This window comes from Mercenaria mercenaria, chromosome 6, assembly GCF_021730395.1.
Source record: "Mercenaria mercenaria strain notata chromosome 6, MADL_Memer_1, whole genome shotgun sequence".
Lineage (NCBI taxonomy): Eukaryota > Metazoa > Mollusca > Bivalvia > Venerida > Veneridae > Mercenaria > Mercenaria mercenaria.
Genome location: NC_069366.1, coordinates 89130349 through 89153723, shown reverse-complemented (window position 1 = coordinate 89153723; position 23375 = coordinate 89130349). Strand labels below are relative to the sequence as shown.

Sequence of the window (23375 nt, the reverse complement as noted above, 5' to 3'; positions counted from 1 at the left end):
TAACCAGTAACCAGAACACTGAATGGCAGTTTTGAGCATTAAATATATGAATTTTATGGAACTTTCCATTTTGTCTGTTCTACATTAAATAAGACAAAGTAAGATTACTTTCATGTTGATCTTAAATGAAATGAATGGCGGACTGATAAACACCGCATACTAAAACTCTGCTTGTTTACTTACTTTAAATAATTATGAGAAGAAACTAGACAAATCTTCCCTCCCAATTTAGGCATACTTATTTCTCCAACACTTCAACTTGGAATTTCTACTAAGAAAGCAGCAAACATGCAAAGTGCAGTGCAAGGGAGGGAGGTGTACAGTGCAAGGGAGGAATGCATGCCACCTTCTCAACTGAATGTTCCTTGTCAAAGATCAGAGAAATAAATGACTGCAAAAATGTTTTAATGCATTAATGAAAGAAAAGCTAAAAAATAAAAGTTAGTAGATTAAGCAAAGCAAGCTTGGATTCAGTACTTGGTGAAAGATAATATAGACCTTCCTGGAGTTACCAAGATGGAATTCTCCATGATTATATTCTCAAGACCTAACCAGATATCTGTACATTCAGTAACATAGTGCCAGTCACTACATATAGCACATTAATTTGGACTTTAAATCATCCTTCTTTGTATTAATTCATCAACTCTGCTGATCAATGCAGTAACTCTTAGAGATCTGGTCTGGAGTTATTTTGTTTATAAATTCAAGGGATATAACTCTGAAGTAACTTCTCTAAACTGGCATTTTTATCAATCTTGACCTATATTTTTGCAGAAAAAAGTAAGACCAATATTATAGAAAATATACAAAAGTTGTAATAAGTGCATACATAATTTTTTGAACATTCCGTAATTCAAGGGCAGTAACTCTGAAAATCCTTGCATTTTACAGAGAATGATTTATAGCCAAGATAAATAAACTTATCCTTTTACAGACTCCTATTCACATTCAATTTTAACAAAATCACATGTCATTCAGTACAATAATAGCTGAAAGTGACAAACCTGCTTCAAAGTCCCATATAAAACTTTCACTAAAATTTCTATGTGATAATAAGGCAGCACTTTGTCAAAAATTCCAAACAGCTATACTTTTGCTTAAGATTTTGCTGGAAATTGACACAAAGTTCCTAAAGGCTGCTTAAAATTCTACACTATTAAATGTAATAATAACAAATTTACAGGATACCTACAGATAAACTGGCAGGAAGTAAAGAATGGCAATAACTAAGGCATTGTTTTTAAATTTTAGTGGCCACTCAAGCTAAGAAAAAAGTATCAAACTGTTTTAGAGAATCTGTATTGTAAACATAAAAAATCAAGCCAAGGTCATGATATTCTTAAAAAAAACTTACCTGTCCAAATGCACAGCTTCCGCCTTGACACACCATGTCCCTTTCTTAGAAAAACATACATGCTGGCATTACATTGTACAGCAATTGCTATGTGGGAATCCCTATTCAACCGTAACCATGGTGAAGATTGTAGAATATTTCCTCAGTGTCATCAGAGTTCCTACAAGATACATCGAACAAGAAGAATCATTTAACCTCAGATACAATAAAAGAATTTAATATTAGTAATATTATCTAATTTCAAAGTCAAACAACAAATACACATATTAACCTTAACCTTTAGCCTGCAGGCAGCAAGTGATAATGCCTTTGCAGCTAGTGTCGCCCGAGATCAGCCTATACATCCTTACAGGCTGATCAAGGTCTGCAATGTTCACTATTCAGTCAGTAAATTTTCAGTTAACAAGTGAATGAACTATTGCCATGCAATACAAAGTCCCCTACTGGCCGGCAACTAATTTTCTCTACTGCAATATAACATAATGAACTGATATCTGTCAATAATGTATAAACAATATTGTACCATATATACAATATGCTATAACAAAACACTTTGATTAAAATTTGTATGTATAAAAAATTATAGTTTGGCCAATTATCAAAAAGGTAGATCTATCATATAAAAACAACAACAAAACTAGAATGTGTCAAAAAAATATGAAATGGATTCAATATTCTATACTATATACTTTTTGAGCTATGAGCAGCACAAACAAAAATCCACTATTTTGGCTATTTCAAGGGCCATAACTCTGTAATAAATGCTAAAATTCCCAAGAAGAATGCCAACTGTGCAAGGTCACATTATGATAAAGACTCGAGCAAGGTTTCATGAATTTACATTAAATACTTTTTGAGTGAGGCACATAATTAGGTGAAAATGTGCATTTTTTTACTATTTCAGAGGGCCATAACTCTGAAAATAGGGGGCGGACCCAGATAAACAAGAGGGCCAAGATGGCCCTAGGTCGCTCACCTGAGAAACAAACTACAACAGTGTAAACATGTTTAACCTAGTGATTTCATGAAAACAAATATTTTGGTCAATTTTCAGTAAGATTGAACTAAAAATGTGGTCTCTTGAGTTTAAACAAGTATTTTCTTAGATATGACCTAGTGACCTAGTTTTTGACCCCAGATGACCTGTTTTCGATCTCGGCCTAGATTTCATCAAAGCAATCATTCTGACCAATATTCATGAAGATCAACTGAAAAATACAGCCTGTATCGCATACACAAGGTTTTTCCTTGATTTGACCTAGTAACCTAGTTTTTGACCCCGGATGACCCATTTTCAAACTCGGCCTAGATTTCATCGAGGTAATCATTCTGACCAATATTCATGAAAATCAATTGAAAAATACAGCCTCTAACGCATACACGTTTTTTCCTTGATTTGACCTAGTGACCTAGTTTTTGACCCCAGATGACCCATTTTCGAACTCAGCCTAGATTTCATCAAGGTAATCATTCTGACCAATATTCATGAAGATCAATTGAAAAATACAGCCTCTATCGCATACACATTTTTTCCTTGATTTGACCTAGTGACCTAGTTTTTGACCCCAGATGACCCATTTTCGAGCGATCAGAAAAACTCACCTGAGGTGAGCTAAAAATAGGAGGTGCACAAGTTCATATCATGATAAAGACTCACGCAAGGTTTCATTAATTTATATCAAATACTTTTTGAGCTAGGCGTGTCACAAGGTGAAAAAGTGCATTTTTGACTATTTCAGGGGCCATAACTCTAGAAATAGGGGGAGGACCCAGATGAAAAATAGAAGGTGCGCAAGTCCATATCATGATTAAGACTCATGCAAGGTTTCATGAACCTATATCAAATACTTTTTGAGCTAGGCATGTCACAAGGTGAAAATGTGCATTTTTTACTATTTCAGGGGCCATAACCCTAAAATTAGGGAGCGGAGCCAGATGAAAAATAGAAAGTGCGCAAGTTCATATCATGATAAAGACTCATGCAAGGTTTCATTAATTTATATCCAACACTTTTTTAGCTAGGCGTGTCACAAACTTCAGACGGAGGCATGGACAAGAGAAAATCTATATGCCCCCGCCACTCATGGGAGGGGGGGGGGGGGCACAAAAACAAGAGTGCCAGAATGTCACAATGTACGCCCGTCACAGCAAATTTCTTTACACTAGCACGTCTATTTGCAAATGGAATTTTAATTCTGTGGTTGTGTAGTAATAATTGTAATTCTTTTGTTTTTCTGAATCCACATAAAAACTCCTTACCAGGCAGAGATACCTTAAAATACACCTAAAATTTGAAAGTAACATTATGTTGTACCACAGAAAAGTGATCTTGTTTTTTCCCAATGGTCAATTATAAAAAAGTTACAATATAAGTTATTTGTAGTAACAACCAGGGAAAGTTAATTAAAAAAAATCAAATCCTTACCTGAGGTAGAGATAGGTCAAAATACACCTCCAAATTGGATGTAACATACATATTGTACTACAGAAATGTGGTCTCGATTTTTCCCTATGACTAGGGTTATAGTAACAACAAAGGGAAGCAATTCTAAAGAAGGGACCTGCGCATGACACTGTCTCATGATGGTGTACAATTGTGCCAAGTTGCATCAAAATCCCTCCATGCAAGAAGAAGAAATGCTCTGAACAAAGTCATTCTTGAATTTGGCATTTGACCTCTAAGTGTGACCCTGACCTTAGACCTAGGGACCTGAATCTTGCGCACAACAATCCGTCTTATGTTAGTGAGCATTTATGCCAAGTTACATCAAAATCCCTCCATGAAAAAAAGAAGAAATGTTCCAGACAAAGTCATTCTTGTATCTGAACTTTTGCCTCTATGTGTGACTAAACTTTTGACCTAGGGATCAGGTTCTTGCGCAAGACACTCCGTCTCATAGTGGTGAACATTTATGCCAAGTAATATTCAAATCCTGTTTGGCATGACAAAGTTATACACCAGACAGGAAAAAAGCCCTGTTGATCATTGACCTCCAACTGTGACCTTGACCTCTGAGCCAGGGTTCCGGGATTTCTGTATGACAACGTGGTCTCATCATGGAAAATGTTTGAGCCAAGTGATATTAAAATCCCTTCATGAATGACAGAGTTATGGACCGGACATGAAACAGACCCTGTTCAAGCCATGTTAACATCTGACTGCCAAGTGTGACCTTGACCTTTGAGCTAGGGGTCTGAAAGTTGTGCATGACACAATCTTATAATGAGGTATACTGGTGCCAAATAATATTAAAATCCCTACATGAATGGCAGAGTTATGGACCGGACAGGTAAAAAGCCCTGTTGACCTTTGACTTCCAATTGTGACCTTGACCTTTAAGCTAAGGATCCAGGGTTTGCGCATGCCAGATTGTCTCATTATGGGGAACATTTGTGGCAAGTAATATTAAAATCCCTTCATGGATGACAAGAGTTATGGACCGGACACGAAATTGCGGACGGACAAAATGACTGACGGAAAAGCGCATTCCTTTCAACCAGTAGGGGAACAATAAATGGTATTGCCCAAATTGAATGATGGACAAATCCGTTTAAGGAAATTGTTGAATTCAGTAAATTCAAAAAAGATATACTTACCAGTACTAACTGAACATACTGAAGATCCAGGCAGTAGTGGTCTAGTAGAGTGAATGCAGAAGACATACACAACACTTGGCACCATTTCACATCACCTTGGGAACAAAGTGCCTGGATCTCTATACAAGGACCGTCATCATTTCAGTTTCCATGCATGGAAATAATGAAAGTCTCTGCTCTCAAGCCTGAAATTAAATAAGCTAAAACAGGAAAAAAATGCAAAATTATTTTATGTTAAGTTTGCTTAAATAAGGAAAGAATTAAAAATTGCAGAAGTGAGCTACATGAAAACAATTCTGACAGACTGGCCTGTCCTGGTAGAGGAAGGCAAATATTCACTGAAATCTGAAAGAGAGAAAATCCTGCCCGGTCCTGGCAGGCCTTGAACCTGAAAAAAATACAAAACCTGCCCAATGTATGTTCCGTCCAAGTAAAACACACATTAGAAGACCTAGGCAGGGTATTGACCTGAAATCAATAAGAAATCCTTGCAATCCCTGATTTCCGTCTCACTCAACAATGGAACAACTATCATCTAGCAACCCACCGGCAAGGATTGCAGATCAGTCACCCCCACACGCTTGTATCTTGCGGACATATAGGCACCGGGTCCTCGATAGTCACGATAGAAGTCTTGATCAACAGTTAAGGGATCTGCAAGGCCTTGAAACCTGAAAGAAATATTCTGCTGCTTCTGTATCTTCTGCAGTCTTAGGCAGACCTTGGACCTGGAAAAGATGAAATCCTGCCCACCTCTTAAAGGTTGTCCTAGGCAGGTCTTGAGGCTGAAAGAAAATCCTGCCGACTGTATGTATGGACGGGACACACAGTCAGTTGTCACTGGCAGGCTGTGTACCTGAAAAAAATTAAAATCCTCACAATCCCCGATTCCCATTTCTCAAAACAAAGGAATAACCTTCATCTAAACACTGCGGGCACAGAACTGTAGAACCAGTTACTCCGACACGTCAAAATCTTGCGGACATATAGGCACCCGATTGTCCTCGATAGTCACGCTAGCATGTCTCGATCAATAGTAAAGGGATCTGTCAGGCCTTGGCAACTGTAACAAAATGCAACTCTGCCAATCTTCTGAAGCAGCATCTCCTCCTCAGCAGTCTGGAAGATTGGCAGAAAAATAAAAGGAAAAAAGCTCACTCCTACCGTCTTAAAAAGTAAAAAAAAAGTCCTTACCCTATCAAACCATAATTAAATGCAACATCAAGTTTAAAATTATTCAAACTGAAACTTTCACCAAAACTGCTTAAAACTTTTGATTGAATTTACAAAATCTAAGTGGGTCACAATAATGCTAGATTGCCTGACCATGCTTCACATCTAAAAGGTAATATAACCAAGGTTTTTTCTTTTTTTCTGTGATCTAGTTTTTGACCTCAAATGGTTTAGTTTCCAACTGAACCTTCCACTTGACATAATACCTGGTGACTTTAAACACAAGATGACCAAGTTGAACATAAATTTAATTCAATTCCAAAAACAACCAAGTTTTTATTTTGACCTTTAGACCGGTAGAAAATATCTCTACTATTGCCTTTACATGGGATTTCTATCCAATACCATTTTTTAAGTTTTTTGTTGTTTTTTTTACCCAAGATACCCAAGCTTGTATATTGACTTCATTTCTGACAATCTTTCTGCAAGATAGGTAGAAGATGTCTCCTCTATGGTGCTAACATGGATTTTTTATGACTGGCCTCCCATACACAGTAAACCCTTTGTCATGTATTTGCAGAATATATTTTAGATATTTGTTTTCTCAGAAACTATATTCCAAGTGATTGCAAAGTATTTGCATCAGACTTTCGCAAACAGTCCGCAAAACGTATCACACTGAAGCAAAGGGTTTGCAAATAAACACTTAGATAAATTACAGACTGCAAAGGTTTTGCAAATAAATACTTTATTAAATTAGCAGACAGCAAAGCATCTGCAAACAAACACTTAGCTCATTTACTTAGCAAAGGTATTGCAAATAAACACTTTGTACAGAAATGAAAGAGCAAAGCATTTGCAAATAGTTAACATAGATGAATTTGCTTTCCTGGTAGACTCTAGGTACAGGAAGTAATTAACCATTCTGTTTTCTGATTGGTCTATATTCAAATGGCAGGATTTTTGAAAATATTGTGAGGAAATGTTTACACATCAGTTAGTAGAAATATTTTGGTGATGCAAACTTGTGTTAAACAGATTATTTATATAATATTCTAATTATTTTTTCTGGATATCAACTTTGTTGAATAAGGATAATGCAATACCATGTTGTTAAGCAATAACACTTCCAAGAACCAGAGAATATTGCAACATGTAGAAAGGTAATGTTAATCAATGATAGTTATATAAAATACTTTTTACTCAAGCAGTTGTTGAAACTTACATTATTACATGATTTTAGTTATTGTTACTGAATGATCACTGAAATGATTGACTTTTAATATTTATTTAAACTGCAAAATTTTAATGGTTTTGTGAATTTACATCTGTTTTTCAGATATTAAACAAAATCCTTTTCTTTGAACCTCAGAAATTCATATTATGCTGTTTGTTACGTATTTGCGAATACTTTGCATATTATTTGCATGCAAATTGCAAATACTTTGCTATCAGTTTGCGATTACTTTGCTATCAGTTTGCGATTTATTTGCCGAAGTTTCAGCTGCGAATTGTAAATTGTTTGCGAACTATTTGCATTCTGTGTGCGTTGTGTATATTTGCAAAAGCTTTGCAGAATAGTTGCACGTTTCGTTCCATTTCTACTCATCTGCGGAATATATTCAGCAATCATGTGCTGCAACTGTTCTGCAAAGGTTATGGCAAATATTTGGCAAAGATAAAAAGTATATTCTGCAAAGGCCCTGTTTTTGCATGGGCTAGTTTATAGCTGCTGACAAAGTAAATACACTGTACTATGTATCTGCTTCTTTAAAAAAATAATTTGATTTGATTTCCTATTCATAGGACAGGAAAACAATATGAAATTACACTATTAAGACATTACTCAAGAGCCAATGACTCATGTGTTATTGGATCAATCTTGCCAATTACTGTCTTGCAACAATTTGTACTCTTATTATGTTCTGTAAGATTGTTCAAGGGCCACAACTCTGGTTTTACAAAAAAATGATCTTGGCAAAAATCTTATCACAAACATTCTAGGATATGTAATATGTAACATTGGTGAGTTTTTGAAAAATTTTGTCTCTAGAATTGAATAAAATACTTTTTTATCAAATTAAAAATTTCTTAAATTTTATTGGCTTTACAAAATGTTGCCCATAGGTTAAATGTTGAAAAAAGTTAAGATCAATCTGCACCCCATTCATCTCATTCACCTTGCCACTTAACTTTCCATTTTACCAACTTTGACTTTGCCAATTTAACTTTAAAAATATTCCTCAAACAGACATTGCAAATCCCCAATAAATTTTTAAAAACAAAATTCTTTCCCAGTAAAATTTAAATCATAAAGGAAACTATTTCCAATTAAAGCCTGATACAGCAATTCTTTTTTAATCTTTTTAAATTTTTTTTTTCATGGCCTTAATTGTAACCCCGAAACCCTAATAAAAACCCTGTTTAAAAAAATGCACCTTTTAAACCAAAATTTGAAGCAACTGAATTTTATGCCTTGCTGCTTTTAAACATCAGCCACTGAGATTGTACAAGAATTTAGCAACAACACTTCACTTAAGTAAATTTTGCAAAAAGCCCAGAGATCCCAAGAGTGTAGAATCACAATATATACCCTTAAATTTAAAATTGATCTTTCTTAATACCCCTTTTTTAATAGTTTAAAATTTTGCAATTGTTTATTCAAGGGAAATTTACCTAGAAAATGGCCCTGAAAAAGAAAATTAACAGAAATGCCCCTAAAAATTTCCCGGCATGCACAGTCAAAGACAGGAAAGTCCCTAAAGCTTTAAGCTTCTGTTTGAATCGGGAAATTACCTAGTTTTTAAAATACCTCAAGTTGAAGCAAAACTTTAACCGGGATTTACTTAGTCCAAAAAGGGGGGTGGGGTGAAATTTTGGCTAAAATAAATGTCAAGTTAGGGGATTTGAGCTTATCTATTTCTATAACTAAAATATAACCATTTGCAAAGTTTCTTAAAATTAAAGTAACTGAAAAAAATGTTCATACAAGTTTTAGAAAACAACCTTTATGTGCAGATTTTAAAACTTCAAGTTTTGCTTTTTTCATTTACTAAAAAAGATCCTATCAAAATGGAAAAATCCTACAAAGCTTAATTTCCTTTGGTAGGCTTAAATTGTAAGTGTTTTTAATTTTAAACTTGATGGCCCCAAATTTTCCAAAATGATTAATTAAACTTCGTTTAAACAATTTTGCAATCAAAGTTGCTAAATCTGAAAGCCTAAAAGGGGACTTCGGTCAAGGCAACGGTAGAAGCTGGAAGTGATACAGCCTGAGCTACCCTTGCTGTATAAAACCCAGCAAGGTAGCGTTTTGGTAGCTGAGGATGAAAATACAGCCTGGTACACACAGTAAAGTAGTTGATGATGTATGCCATCTAAAAATATATCCAATAAGCCCCTTTTGGGAAGTGAGCTTGGGAAATATTGGGTGGTAAAAGAAGCAAAGAATAGAAAATGTCCCTAGAAGAAACAGGGGCGGCTGGCAGTATGTAGCATCTTTCTCGTAGCGCTTCGTAGCTTGGTGGAGGAATATACAACCCCGGCAGCACATGTGAACTGTGGATATTATGGGTCCAAAAAGGAGTTACAAGGGAAAAATTTACCATATTAGCTCTGGAGGGACACCCGTGATAGCTGTAGAGTTATGGGATATAACAGTTGTGGATATTATAGTTAGCTTGAAGACTATACCCTAGTAGATCAGGGGCGCCCATGGGATAGCTGGCCAGAGTTAGGGGGTTTTTGATATTTGCAGGGAAAAAAATATAAACCTAGTAGCATCATGGGGAACACCTGGATAGTAGCTAGTTAGTGGAATTTTATAGTGAAATTGAAGGAAAAAAAATGAGAAAGTTAGCTAAATGCAGTACAAGACAGCAAAAAAAGGCATTTATAGAAAAGCACAGGTGAATAAAAAAATTTATCTTATCTTTCAGTCTTTAAATGAGAGCTTTTTTCAAAAAAATTTCAAATCAATAAAATTTATGTGTCAATGTTTTTACCAAAATTTAACAAACTATGAAAAACACTTTCAGAACCATGTTAAGCTTTACTAAGGGGGCAGAAGGGGTTTGAAATTTTCATACCCGCAAATTATCTCAAACATACCCTGTACCGATTTTTTCCCCAATAAAGGCCCCCCCCCTAATTAAGCCCCCCCCCGTTTTGGAGGGGGAAAAAGCAAAAGAAAGAAATACCCACTCTTTTTTAAGTCCACTAATAAGTAATTTACAGTAAGTATCCATGTATTAAGAATTAAACACACTTTAAAACAGTCATGTACCGTAAATCCAAAACGTTTTACTAAGTAGGGACGTATCCAAAATCAAATAGAAAAATTAAACGGTAAACCATTTTTGATTTGTTTTTTCACCACCCCCGCACAAGTTCCTGCGACTTTAAAAAAAATTTTTCGGGAAAGTGTTACCTTTTCTTTGGGGTTTAATAACTTTTAAATTAAAAAGCCGCACATAAACAGCGTGTCAAACCCTACTTGGGTTTTTGCAGTACCCGCATGTACTAAGGAAAAAATTTTTGGAGTACACAGTGTTTGGGTAGATGGTAAGTGTAAATTTGCGGGTGTCAGGAAAACATGAGGTACCGGGGAGATCGCCGTGAGTCCGCTTAAAACCCGTTTATCTGGTGGGTTTGGGAAAACAAATGATTTTAACACCGTTGCGTATTAATCAGAAATTTTTTTTTTTTTAATAAATTTTTTTTCTCATTTATGGGGTTTTCAAAATTCAAAAAAATTTTAAATACTAACAACTTCATATTTTTGATCCAAAAATCTTTTTTTAATGAAAACCGTTTTAAAGGGCATATAATTTTAAAAGCGCGTAGTATTTTCACAACCTTTTGAAAAACGTGTAAGTTAAGGTTCATAATTAATCCATTTTATTTCGAAATAACAATTAAAAAAATCTTTTAAAAGCTTTTTTTAAAATTTCCATTTTATCAAAAAATTATTTGTAAATTTTTGTTTTAAAAAAGTTTAGACCGTTAGAAAAACACACGTTTACAAAAAACATGGACGGTCGGCTTTTGCCACCCGTCAGTCTTATCAGTTTAAAAAAAGAATTTGTAAACAAAAACATTCTCCCCAAATGCTAATTTTAAGGGGCACACTGCATTAATTGGATGCCAAATAATTACATTTTGGGGTCATAAAATTTTAAAAAAAATGGCCTCTAGAGAGTCACAAGGTTTTCTATTTTAGACCTACTGACCTAGTTTTTGACCGTGCGTGACCCAGTTTCCAACCTGACCTAGATATCATCAAGATGAACATTCAGAATAACTTTCATAAAGATCCCATGAAAAATATGGCCTTTAGAGAGGTCACAAGGTTTTTCTATTATTTGACCTACTGACCTAGTTTTTGACGGCATGTGACCCAGTTTCTAATCTGACCTAGATATCATCAAGGTGAACGTTCTGACCAATTTTCATGAAGATCTTGTGAAATATATGGCCTCTAGAGAGGTCACAAGGTTTTTCTATTTTTAGACCTACTGACCTAGTTTTTGACCACACATGACCCAGTTTCGAACTTGACCTAGATATCATCAAGATGAACATTCAGAATAACTTTCATAAAGATCCCATGAAAAATATGGCCTTTAGAGAGGTCACAAGGTTTTTCTATTATTTGACCTACTGACCTAGTTTTTGAAGGCACGTGACCCACTTTCGAACTTGACCTAGATATCATCAAGGTGAACATTCTGACCAATTTTCATGAAGATCTTGTGAAATATATGGCCTCTAGAGAGGTCACAAGGTTTTTCTATTTTTAGACCTACTGACCTAGTTTTTGAAGGCACGTGACCCAGTTTCGAACTTGACCCAGATATCATCAATATGAACATTCTGACCAACTTTCATGAAGATCTTGTGAAATATATGGCCTCTAGAGAGGTCACAAGGTTTTTCTATTTTTAGACCTACTGACCTAGTTTTTGAAGGCACGTGACCCAGTTTCAAACTTGATCTAGATATCATCAAGATGAACATTCTGACCAACTTTCATAAAGATCCCATGAAAAATGCGACCTCTAGAGTGGTCACAAGCAAAAGTTTACGGACGGACGGACGCACGCACGCACAGACGGACGACGGACACCGCGCGATCACAAAAGCTCACCTTGTCACTTTGTGACAGGTGAGCTAAAAATCAAATAAAAATTTGAAGCCCACACAAAAATCCTTACCTGAGGTAGAGATAGGTCAAAATACACCTCCAAATTGGATGTAACATACATATTGTACTACAGAAATGTGGTCTCGATTTTTCCCTATGACTAGGGTTATAGTAACAACAAAGGGAAGCAATTCTAAAGAAGGGACCTGCCCATGACACTGTCTCATGATGGTGTACAATTGTGCCAAGTTGCATCAAAATCCCTCCATGCAAGAAGAAGAAATGCTCTGAACAAAGTCATTCTTGAATTTGGCATTTGACCTCTAAGTGTGACCCTGACATTAGACCTAGGGACCTGAATCTTGCGCACAACAATCCGTCTTATGTTAGTGAGCATTTATGCCAGTTACATCAAAATCCCTCCATGAAAAAAAGAAGAAATGTTCCAGACAAAGTCATTCTTGTATCTGAACTTTTGCCTCTATGTGTGACTAAACTTTTGACCTAGGGATCAGGTTCTTGCGCAAGACACTCCGTCTCATAGTGGTGAACATTTATGCCAAGTAATATTCAAATCCTGTTTGGCATGACAAAGTTATATACCAGACAGGAAAAAAGCCCTGTTGATCATTGACCTCCAACTGTGACCTTGACCTCTGAGCCAGGGTTCCGGGATTTCTGTATGACAACGTGGTCTCATCATGGAAAATGTTTGAGCCAAGTGATATTAAAATCCCTTCATGAATGACAGAGTTATGGACCGACATGAAACAGACCCTGTTCAAGCCATGTTAACATCTGACTGCCAAGTGTGACCTTGACCTTTGAGCTAGGGTCTGAAAGTTGTGCATGACACAATCTATAATGAGTATACTGGTGCCAAATAATATAAAATCCCTACATGAATGGCAGAGTTATGGACCGGACAGGTAAAAAGCCCTGTTGACCTTTGACTTCCAATTGTGACCTTGACCTTTAAGCTAAGTATCCAGGGTTTGCGCATGCCAGATTGTCTCATTATGGGAACATTTGTGCAAGTAATATTAAAATCCTTCATGGATGACAAGAGTTATGGACCGACACGAAATTGCGGACGGACAAAATGACGACGGAAAGCGCATTCCTTTCAACCAGTAGGGAACAATAAATGGTATTGCCCAATTGAATGATGGACAAATCCGTTTAAGGAAATATTGAATTCAGTAAATTCAAAAAAGATATACTTACCAGTACTATCTGAACATACTGAAGATCCAGGCAGTAGTGGTCTAGTAGAGTGAATGCAGAAGACATACACAACACTTGGCACATTTCACATCACCTTGGGAACAAAGTGCCTGGATCTCTATACAAGGACCGTCATCATTTCAGTATTTCCATGCATGAAATAATGAAAGTCTCTGCTCTCAAGCCTGAAATTAAATAAGCTAAAACAGGAAAAAAAATGCAAAATTATTTATGTTAAGTTTGCTTAAATAAGGAAAGAATTAAAAATTGCAGAAGTGAGCTACATGAAAACAATTCTGACAGACTGGCCTGTCCTGGTAGAGGAAGGCAAATATTCACTGAAATCTGAAAGAGAGAAAATCCTGCCCGGTCCTGGCAGGCCTTGAACCTGAAAAAAATACAAAACCTGCCCAATGTATGTTCCGTCCAAGTAAAACACACATTAGAAGACCTAGGCAGGGTATTGACCTGAAATCAATAAGAAATCCTTGCAATCCCTGATTTCCGTCTCACTCAACAATGGAACAACTATCATCTAGCAACCCACCGCAAGGATTGCAGATCAGTCACCCCCACACGCTTGTACTTGCGGACATATAGGCACCGGGTCCTCGATAGTCACGATAGAAGTCTTGATCAACAGTTAAGGATCTGCAAGGCCTGAAACCTGAAAGAAATATTCTGCTGCTTCTGTATCTTCTGCAGTCTTAGGCAACCTTGGACCTGGAAATGATGAAATCCTGCCCACCTCTTAAAGGTGTCCTAGGCAGGTCTTGAGGCTGAAAGAAAATCCTGCCGACTGTATGTATGGACGGGACACACAGTCAGTTGTCACTGGCAGGCTGTGTACCTAAAAAAAAATTAAAATCCTCACAATCCCCGATCCCATTTCCAAAACAAAGGAATAACCTTCATCTAAACACTGCGGCACAGGACTGTAGAACCAGTTACTCCGACACGTCAAAATCTTGCGGACCATATAGGCACCCGATTGTCCTCGATAGTCACGCTAGCATTGTCTCGATCAATAGTAAAGGGATCTGTCAGGCCTTGGCAACTGATACAAAATGCAACTCTAGCCAATCTTCTGAAGCACAATCTCCTCCTCAGCAGTCTGGAAGATTGGCAGAAAAATAAAAGGAAAAAAGCTCACTCCTACCGTCTTAAAAAGTAAAAAAAAAAGTCCTTACCCTATCAAACCATAATTAAATGCAACATCAAGTTTAAAATTATTCAAACTGAAACTTTCACCAAAACTGCTTAAAACTTTTGATTTAATTTACAAAATCTAAGTGGGTCACAATAATGTTAGATTGCCTGACCATGCTTCACATCTAAAAGGTAATATAACCAAGGTTTTTTCTTTTTTTTCTGTGATCTAGTTTTTGACCTCAAATGGTTTAGTTTCCAACTGAACCTTCCACTTGACATAATACCTGTGACTTTAAACACAAGATGACCAAGTTGAACATAAATTTAATTCAATTCCAAAAACAACCAAGTTTTTATTTTGACCTTTAGACTGGTAGAAAATATCTCTACTATTGCCTTTACATGGGATTTCTATCCAATACCATTTTTTAAGTTTTTTGTTGTTTTTTTTACCCAAGATACCCAAGCTTGTATATTGACTTCATTTCTGACAATCTTTCTGCAAGATAGGTAGAAGATGTCTCCTCTATGGTGCTAACATGGATTTTTTATGACTGGCCTAGTTTATAGCTGCTGACAAAGTAAATACACTGTACTATGTATCTGCTTCTTTAAAAAAATAATTTGATTTGATTTCCTATTAATAGGACAGGAAAACAATATGAAATTACACTATTAAGACATTACTCAAGAGCCAATGACTCATGTGTTATTGGATCAATCTTGCCAATTACTGTCTTGCAACAATTTGTACTCTTATTATGTTCTGTAAGATTGTTCAAGGGCCACAACTCTGGTTTTACAAAAAAATGATCTTGGCAAAAATCTTATCACAAACATTCTAGGATATGTAATATGTAACATTGGTGAGTTTTTGAACAATTTTGTCTACTACTGAACTTGAATAAAATACTTTATATTATCTAATTAAAAATACCTTAAAATTTTGATTGGCTTTACAAAATGTTGCCCATAGGATTAAATGTTGAAGAAAGTTAAGATCAACTCATGCATCCATTCATCTCATTCACCTTGCCACTTAACTTTCCATATTACATCAACTTTAGACTTTGCCAATTTAACTTTAAAAAATATTCCTCAAACAGACATTGCTAATGCCAATGAATTTAAAAACATAATTCATTTCAGTAAATTTGATTCATAAAGGAAACTATTACCAATTAAAGCCTTGATACAGCAACTTTCTTCTTAATCTTCTTAATTTTTTTTTCATGGCCTTAATTGTAACCCCGTAACCTAATGAACCCTGTTTAAATGAAATGCACCATTAACCAAATTGAAGCAACTGAAGTTCATGCCTTGCTTGCTTTTAAACATCAGCCACTGAGATTAGTACTAAGAAATAGCAACCAACACTTCACTTAAGTGAATCTTGTCAAACAATGCCAGAGATACCAAGAGTGTAGAAGTCACAATATATACCCTTCGAATTAATTTATATTTTCTATAATACTCTTCTTAATAGATTTAAATTTTGATTTATTCAAGGGCAATTACTCTAGAAAACTGGTCCTGACAAGCAAATTAACAGAAATGACCTAGAAATATCCGGCATGCACGAGATCAAAGAACAGGAGATGTCCCTAAGACATTAATGCTCTACTATTTGAATCGGGAATATTACCCTAGTTTTTAAAATACCTACAGAGTTGAATGCAAAACTTTAACCAGGATTTACTTAGTCCAAAAGGGGGTGGGGGTGCAATTTGGCTAAAATGAATGTCAGAGTTATGGGATTTGATGCTATCATCTATTTTTATAACTATAATATAACCACTTGCAAAGTTTCATTATTAAAGTAACTGAAAATAATGCTCTCATACAAGTTTTAGAAAACAACCATTATGATGCAGATTTTAAAAGCTTCAAGTTTTGCTTTCTTTCATTTACTAAAAAAGATCCTATCAAACATGGAAAAATCCTACAAGCTGAATTGTTTTGAATGGTAGGCTTAAATTGTAAGTGTTACTTTAATATTAACTTGATAGGTCCCATATTTCCATAATGATTAACTTATAATCTTCTAGTTTAAACAATTATGCAATCAGAAGTTGCTAAATACTGAAAGACTGAAAGACTTCGGTCAAGAGCAACAGGTAGAAGACTGGAAGTGATACAGCCTGAGCTAGCTTGCTGTATACAACCATGCAAGGTAGCAGCTTTGGCTAGCCTGATGGATGAAATATACAGCCTGGTAGCACACAGTAGAGCTAGTTAGATGTAATGTATAGACCATCATGAAATATACTACCAATAAGACCCTATAGGATAGATGAGCTTATAGGAATATATAGGGTAGGCTATAAGAAGCAAAGAATAGTAAATGCTCCCTAGAAGAAACATGGGCTGGCTGGCAGTATGTAGCATCTTTCTCGGTAGCAGCTTCGGCTAGCTTGGTGGATGAAATATACAACCTGGCAGCACATGTGAGAGCTAGATGGATATAATATGGGTCCTAATGGTAGTTACAAGGAAGAAATATATACCATATTAGCATCATGGAGGGACACCATGTGATAGCTAGCTAGAGTTATGTGGATATAACAGTTGTGGATATTATAGTTAGCTTGAAGACATATACCCTAGTAGCATCATGGAGGCAGCACCATGGGATAGCTGGCCAGAGTTAGGTGGATATGATAGTTAGCAGGAAGAAATATATACCCTAGTAGCATCATGGGGGAACACCATGGGATAGCTAGCTAGTTAGCTGGATATCATAGTGAAATATGATAGGAAAGAAGTTAGATGAGAAAGTTAGCTAAATGCAGATACAAGCACAGCAAACAAGCTGCATTGATAGAAAAGCAACAGAGTAGAATAAAGAAAATTGATCTTATCTTTCAGTCTTTAAATGCAGAGCTTTTTTCAAAATAGTGCAATCAATAATTCATGTGATCAATAGATATTTCACTCAAATTCAACAAAATATATGAAAAACTACTTACAGTAACCAGTGCTTAAGCTTATACTAAGGGGGCATGAGAGGTATAGCACTTTTCATTACCTCGCAAACTTATCTCATACATACCATGTATGCTAGTAAGTTTCCACAGAATGTTCTTATACATTTTTTCCAATTTTTAAGCATATTCATTTTAAAGACTTAAGCTGTCGCAGTTTGATACAAAACTGACCTCTCATGTATTTTCTTCATGTTGTAAAGTACTTTAAATCTGCACTAAAATGGTTATTCTCATATCATAATATTACCTTGTATCAAGACAACCTATAATGTTTAAGCTAACTTTAATCCTTTTCTGTGATTCTTCACCACATACACTAAGACTTTTCATTAAATTTGAAGAGCAAATTCTGTAACATAAAACTACAAATTAGACCTGAAATACTGCCTATATGACCTTTACCTTGACCTTTCAAAGTGTAAACTTGACCCCAAAATGTACAACCTTGACTGGTGCAGAACGCAAACAATTTTTCTAAGCTATATAAAGATATCTAATGCACATGAAAACCTGCCTATTTGACCTTTGATCTCACTATAAATGACCTTCATACTGAACCTACATCACTGAAAGATGCGTCTTGCAGGTCATTTTACTTTGGTAAACCATGTGCCAACTTCTTGAAAAATTTTCAAATAGGTAAAAAGAAAAAAACAGCACACATAAAATGGTGCCTGTGTGGCCTTTGATCTCACCATACCACATGTAGTGACCTTGACCTTGAATTGATAGGACTTAAAAACATTCCCCAATCATTATGACAATAAATTTATGAGCAAAGTCAATCCTGTCATGCTTTTATTTTTAGGTCTAAATTTACAAGCACAAATTATTGAAATGTTGGTCTCTATTTCAAAGTACAAATTAAACCACATTGATAAATATTGCCAAAGTTAGCAGACTAAGATGTAACATTGAGGGATGTGAAGACCTGAACATTTGTTTTGCTTATGTCAGTGCTGGACTCAGCTATTATTTTGCCCAATGCATTTTCAGTTTTCAAAAGATGTTAAGATTTTAATTTTTCATAGATTTTCAAACAAACACTCACTGCAAAGACAGAAATGCTCTATCAAAACTGTTCTATATTAATAATCCTTCAGTTGTTGCCGACAGGAATCTGCCTTACAAATATATGCTTTGAATTTCTATAATTATATGCTTTGAATTTCATAAAAATAAAAATCATGAAAGAAAGATGTAATTGCATCAATTTATTTTATTTATCTGTTAAATTATAAAAAAGTAGTTCTAAAGAAAAGTCTTCATGACCTACAAATTCAAGAATTACGCAATGTCTGTGAAATAAATACCATTCAAAATAAAGTAAGTTCTTAAAGTAAGCATTAACAAAAATATGCCTTTTCCCCTTATCATCCCCTTTGTGTAAAACTGTATATATCCTGAAATTTTAACTATTACTTCCTGAGTATCTAATAACAAACAAGTATAAGGTAGATAGGACAGACTTTTTTCTTGTATGTAAACTATTTTGAATAAATACAGGATACATTTGTATGTGGTAAATAGGGTTGGCAGGCCAATGGTACACAGACTGTCTCTAGATCCTGAAATACAGTAGTTCAATATTAGTCTGACAGTAGCCAATATTTCTTAACCCAGTCCTATGATATTCCAAACAGCTAAGCTTCACATCAAAATTGTTTGACACTATTAATCCATAGCAAGCTACTATAACCAGCTGCAAGTATTTTTGAAAGATGACCAACACCATAAGAATGTTCGACTCAATTCAGGAGAAATGTGACTTTTTTAAATTGTGATTATCAGCTGAAAAATGACCTGTAATACAGTGCACATCTTGACCTAGAAAAGAATAGTGTCTTTAAATGCAGTTACATGAACCAGCAGCCATTCCACCTATTTTCTTGTCAATTTTTTTTTCAGTGTTTTTGAAAGATTGGTGGCATTTTGGTCAAAAGTGTATTGATTTTCTAGCTAATCATCTAATATTGATAACAAAAAATACATTATCTAACATACACATGTTTCTCTACAATTTCCCCATACCAGCTATAAAAGCAGTTGTAAGATTAGAAATGCCTCCAAAATGAATGACATTGTCACTAAATGCAATTTAAACCTGAACTGGAAGTGCTTCCCCGCTACTGATGTAATAATGTATGTAAAGAAATTTGACAAAAAGTATTTAATACTCTGATACCACTAGAGCCCTTTCATGTTTAATGAAGAATCCAGTCCCTTTTAAATGATATTCTTGTAACTTGTAGCCAAAAGTAAATGATTCTGACACTTCGGTTTACCCATAGATCTGTAACCAGTACCTCTTTGCCAGTTTATCTTGGGTAATTATTGTCCAGAAACTGTTTTCTACTCTTAGTACCAGTGACCTGATTCCAGTAGCCTTTAATACAAACTGTATAAGCTTATAAACTTGCTATACACTAAGTTTGGTGACAATATGCTGTTTAAGTAATGGTGACCTTGACCTCATTTGGCCTGGAGACCTTCAGTCCTAAGCCTTTTCTCCTCAAAAGCTTTCTATCAAGTTTCATTGCATTATCTAATCCATAATTTCAAACTTGTTACACACCATGTTTGGTGACAACTAAATTATTGACCTGAAACCCCATTTGATGCAGTTAACCTAGCCCCACTGTTTAACCAAATTCAATTACCAGAACTGGCAGAAAACTGTATACAGTGACCCCAACTGCCTCAATACAATCCCAAGCTAGGGCTAAACATAGGTTTAGTGAATAAATATCAATTTTAACTACAACCCAGATTAACCATGCTTGTTAGCCCAAACTTGGTAACCAGGATTTTCAAAATTAGACCATGTGATAATGATTCCTTGAAATCCCTTGAAATCTTAAAAGTTATTTCTGAATGAACAATCTGGAGGAAAAGTGCCATTGTCTGTGACCTAATCTTTGAGGGACAGAATTGACTCTCAACATAGCTTCTCATTATGCTTAACTTTGATAAAAGTTTCATTGGAATCCATTGAATAGTTTTAAAAGTTTAAATATACTTGAGACACAAAGTAAGTATTACAGTCCTTTTAATGTGCAATACTGGTGACCTTGACATTTGATGTACTGACCTCAGACTGACTGTTTTCCATAACATAACACCATGCTGAACATTTCATTTAAATTACACTAGATGTTTTGGAGATACTAACAGTGCAATTATATGAGAACATGAAAATAGTCAAAATTTGATGGTACATTATACTAAATTTGACTTGGAACTTTATGAGGAAGTGGCAAGCATAGTGCAAGGTGCATGCTGGGATGCTGAACAATGCAGGAGGACAGTGCAAGGGAAGGTTGCAAAGGGAAGGAAGAACATAAAGTCCCAGGTCAAAATTGTAGCATAATGAACTTAGAAAATTGTGAAACCATAAAAAGATAATGTAACAGCAGACGTACATTATGCAAAAAGCCTGCCTCAAATTTTACTAAGTTGTTGAATTTTTTACAAAATATTATTTTTATTTAAACTAAACAGAATAAGAGCAATTTAATTAGGCTTAAATGTGCTATAAAGTGTAACCAGTTCGCAAAATCTAATTATTTAGATTTAATACAGGAAGATTAATGCCAAAACAGGATATTGGTTGCAGAGAGCCAATCAACCTTCTTCAAATTATGACAATGGCTTTTTAGATTTGGAACCCAAAATCTGTTCCCAGTTAAGACAATGTTCTTCAAAGGAAATTAACCTGTTCAGAGCCCTACCATGCAAGTAAATGATTTCAAAAATGATATTGGTTGGCTCCAAGCCTGACATACTTTTCCCAATTAACTTAGTAAATATAGTGTAAACCAACTTGACTATTGAGAGGACATTGGTTAAGACCTGACATGGTTTTCCCAATTAACGTTTAAAGGATACTGGTTCAAATCTATTGTAAACCAAGTTGTGTAATGAGAGAATAGTGGCTGAGACCCAACATGGTTTTCCCGATTAACTTTTAGGGGATACTGGTTCAAATCTATTGTAAACCAAGTTGACTATTGAGAGCATACTGGTTTAGACCCGATATGTTTCCCCAATTAACTTTTAGAGGATACTTGTTCAAATATAGTGTAAACCATCTTGAGTATTGAGAGGACATTGGTCAAGACCTGACATGGTTTTCCCCCAATTAACCTTTTAAAGTATACTGGTTCACATCACCAAGTTGACTGACAGAAGAGTGGTTGAGACCTGACATGGTTTTCTCAATTAACTTTTTGAGGATACTGGTTCAAATCTATTGTAAACCAAGTTGAATACTGAGAGAGTACTTGTTTAGACCTGATGTGGTTTTCCCAATTAAGTCTTGGAGGATACTAGTTCAGATCTAGTGCAAATCAAAATAACATCTAAATCTATTAAGATATTTGTTCACAACATTCAAATGTTTTTCCAAAATTAATATTTCAGAGTACACTGGTTCAGATCTATTGCAAATCAAGACAACGAATATTGAGAGTACACTGGTTTAAAGCACTGATATGTTTTCCCCAATTAATTTATTGTGAGGATACTGGTTCATTTCTCTGGCAAATAAAAATTTTGCAATTTGCTTTCCAGATAACCCATTTCACAGTTTTCGAATGACCTGACCCAAACAAATCAAAACTTATTTACCAACAAACTCGAGCATATAATCAGCATATACATGTGCTATGTAAAAATATTTGAGTTATGGCCCTGTTAATGGTTACCACATCCAAATGTATCAATATTAATAGTAAACCAAACTGTTTCATGTATTAAATTTCTTGACAATCTTCAAAATATATAGCCTTCATAAACTACTACTTGCACATTGAAATATTAAAACAGCAAAACCATACAAATCAATGATTTCACCTTTTGTATGTGACAAATAGAATGATGGTCCATAGTGCAAAGATCATAAACCATAACGGAATTTTAGGATATGTACAGTTTCATCTCCCCTTTGTGTGATGGCAATTTTAATGTACTAAACAGAACTCAAATTACACTGAATATATTGACAGATGGCAATGAGAAGAAATGCAATATGCAAGAACCATAACTCTGAATTGATTATTTACAAGATTATCTTCTCCTCTTATATTTTTTACGAACTCTTATTGAATTCATACAATTCTTTGATATAAGTACTGGTATCTAGTATGAAACTAGAATTTTCAAGCCAAAAGGGCACAATATTTATTTGTTGAGACAAAAATATTACACCAATTTAAAAAAATGACTGCTCCTTGCATGTCAAAGTTACAACCCAGAAAGGATCTAACATGACCTTTGACCTCTTTATTAATGAAACCTTGACCTTTGAGATAGAAACCTGCATCTTACTCCAAACACTGTTTCACTGTGGCAAACAGCTATGGCCCTGACAAGACCTTACATGAACTTTAACCCCTAAATGTGACCTTGACCTTCAAGAAATAATATGAAGACTGATCCATGCATGTCAATGTTGCAGTTTGGACAACAATTCCCTTTGATACCCTTAAGTGTGACCATAACCTTTGAATTAGGAGCCTGCAGCTTGTGCTCTATAGGCAAATAAATCTGTCAAATATAAATAAATACTGCTCATGCATGTCAAAGCTATCACCCACATGAAATTAGATAGACAGAAGACCTAGCAAATAACCATGGATTTTACAGAAAACTGGTTCAAGCCTAACACAACATGACCACTGCACTATATCAGAAAAAAATTACTTATTGCCAAATCACTCTGAAGAAAATCTAGAAA

The 23375-nt window shown here is 35.2% G+C and overlaps 1 long non-coding RNA gene across 1 annotated transcript; it reads right to left on the bottom strand.

The window, feature by feature from the left end:
- Positions 1–1336: 1336 nt before the first annotated feature.
- Positions 1337–17673, bottom strand: LOC128557912 (uncharacterized). Its single transcript, XR_008371500.1, has 3 exons — positions 15589–17673; positions 4955–5139; positions 1337–1517 (listed from the first exon to the last, which is right to left on the bottom strand). It is a non-coding gene; the product is annotated as an uncharacterized LOC128557912 (long non-coding RNA).
- Between the last annotated feature and the right edge of the window lie 5702 nt (positions 17674–23375).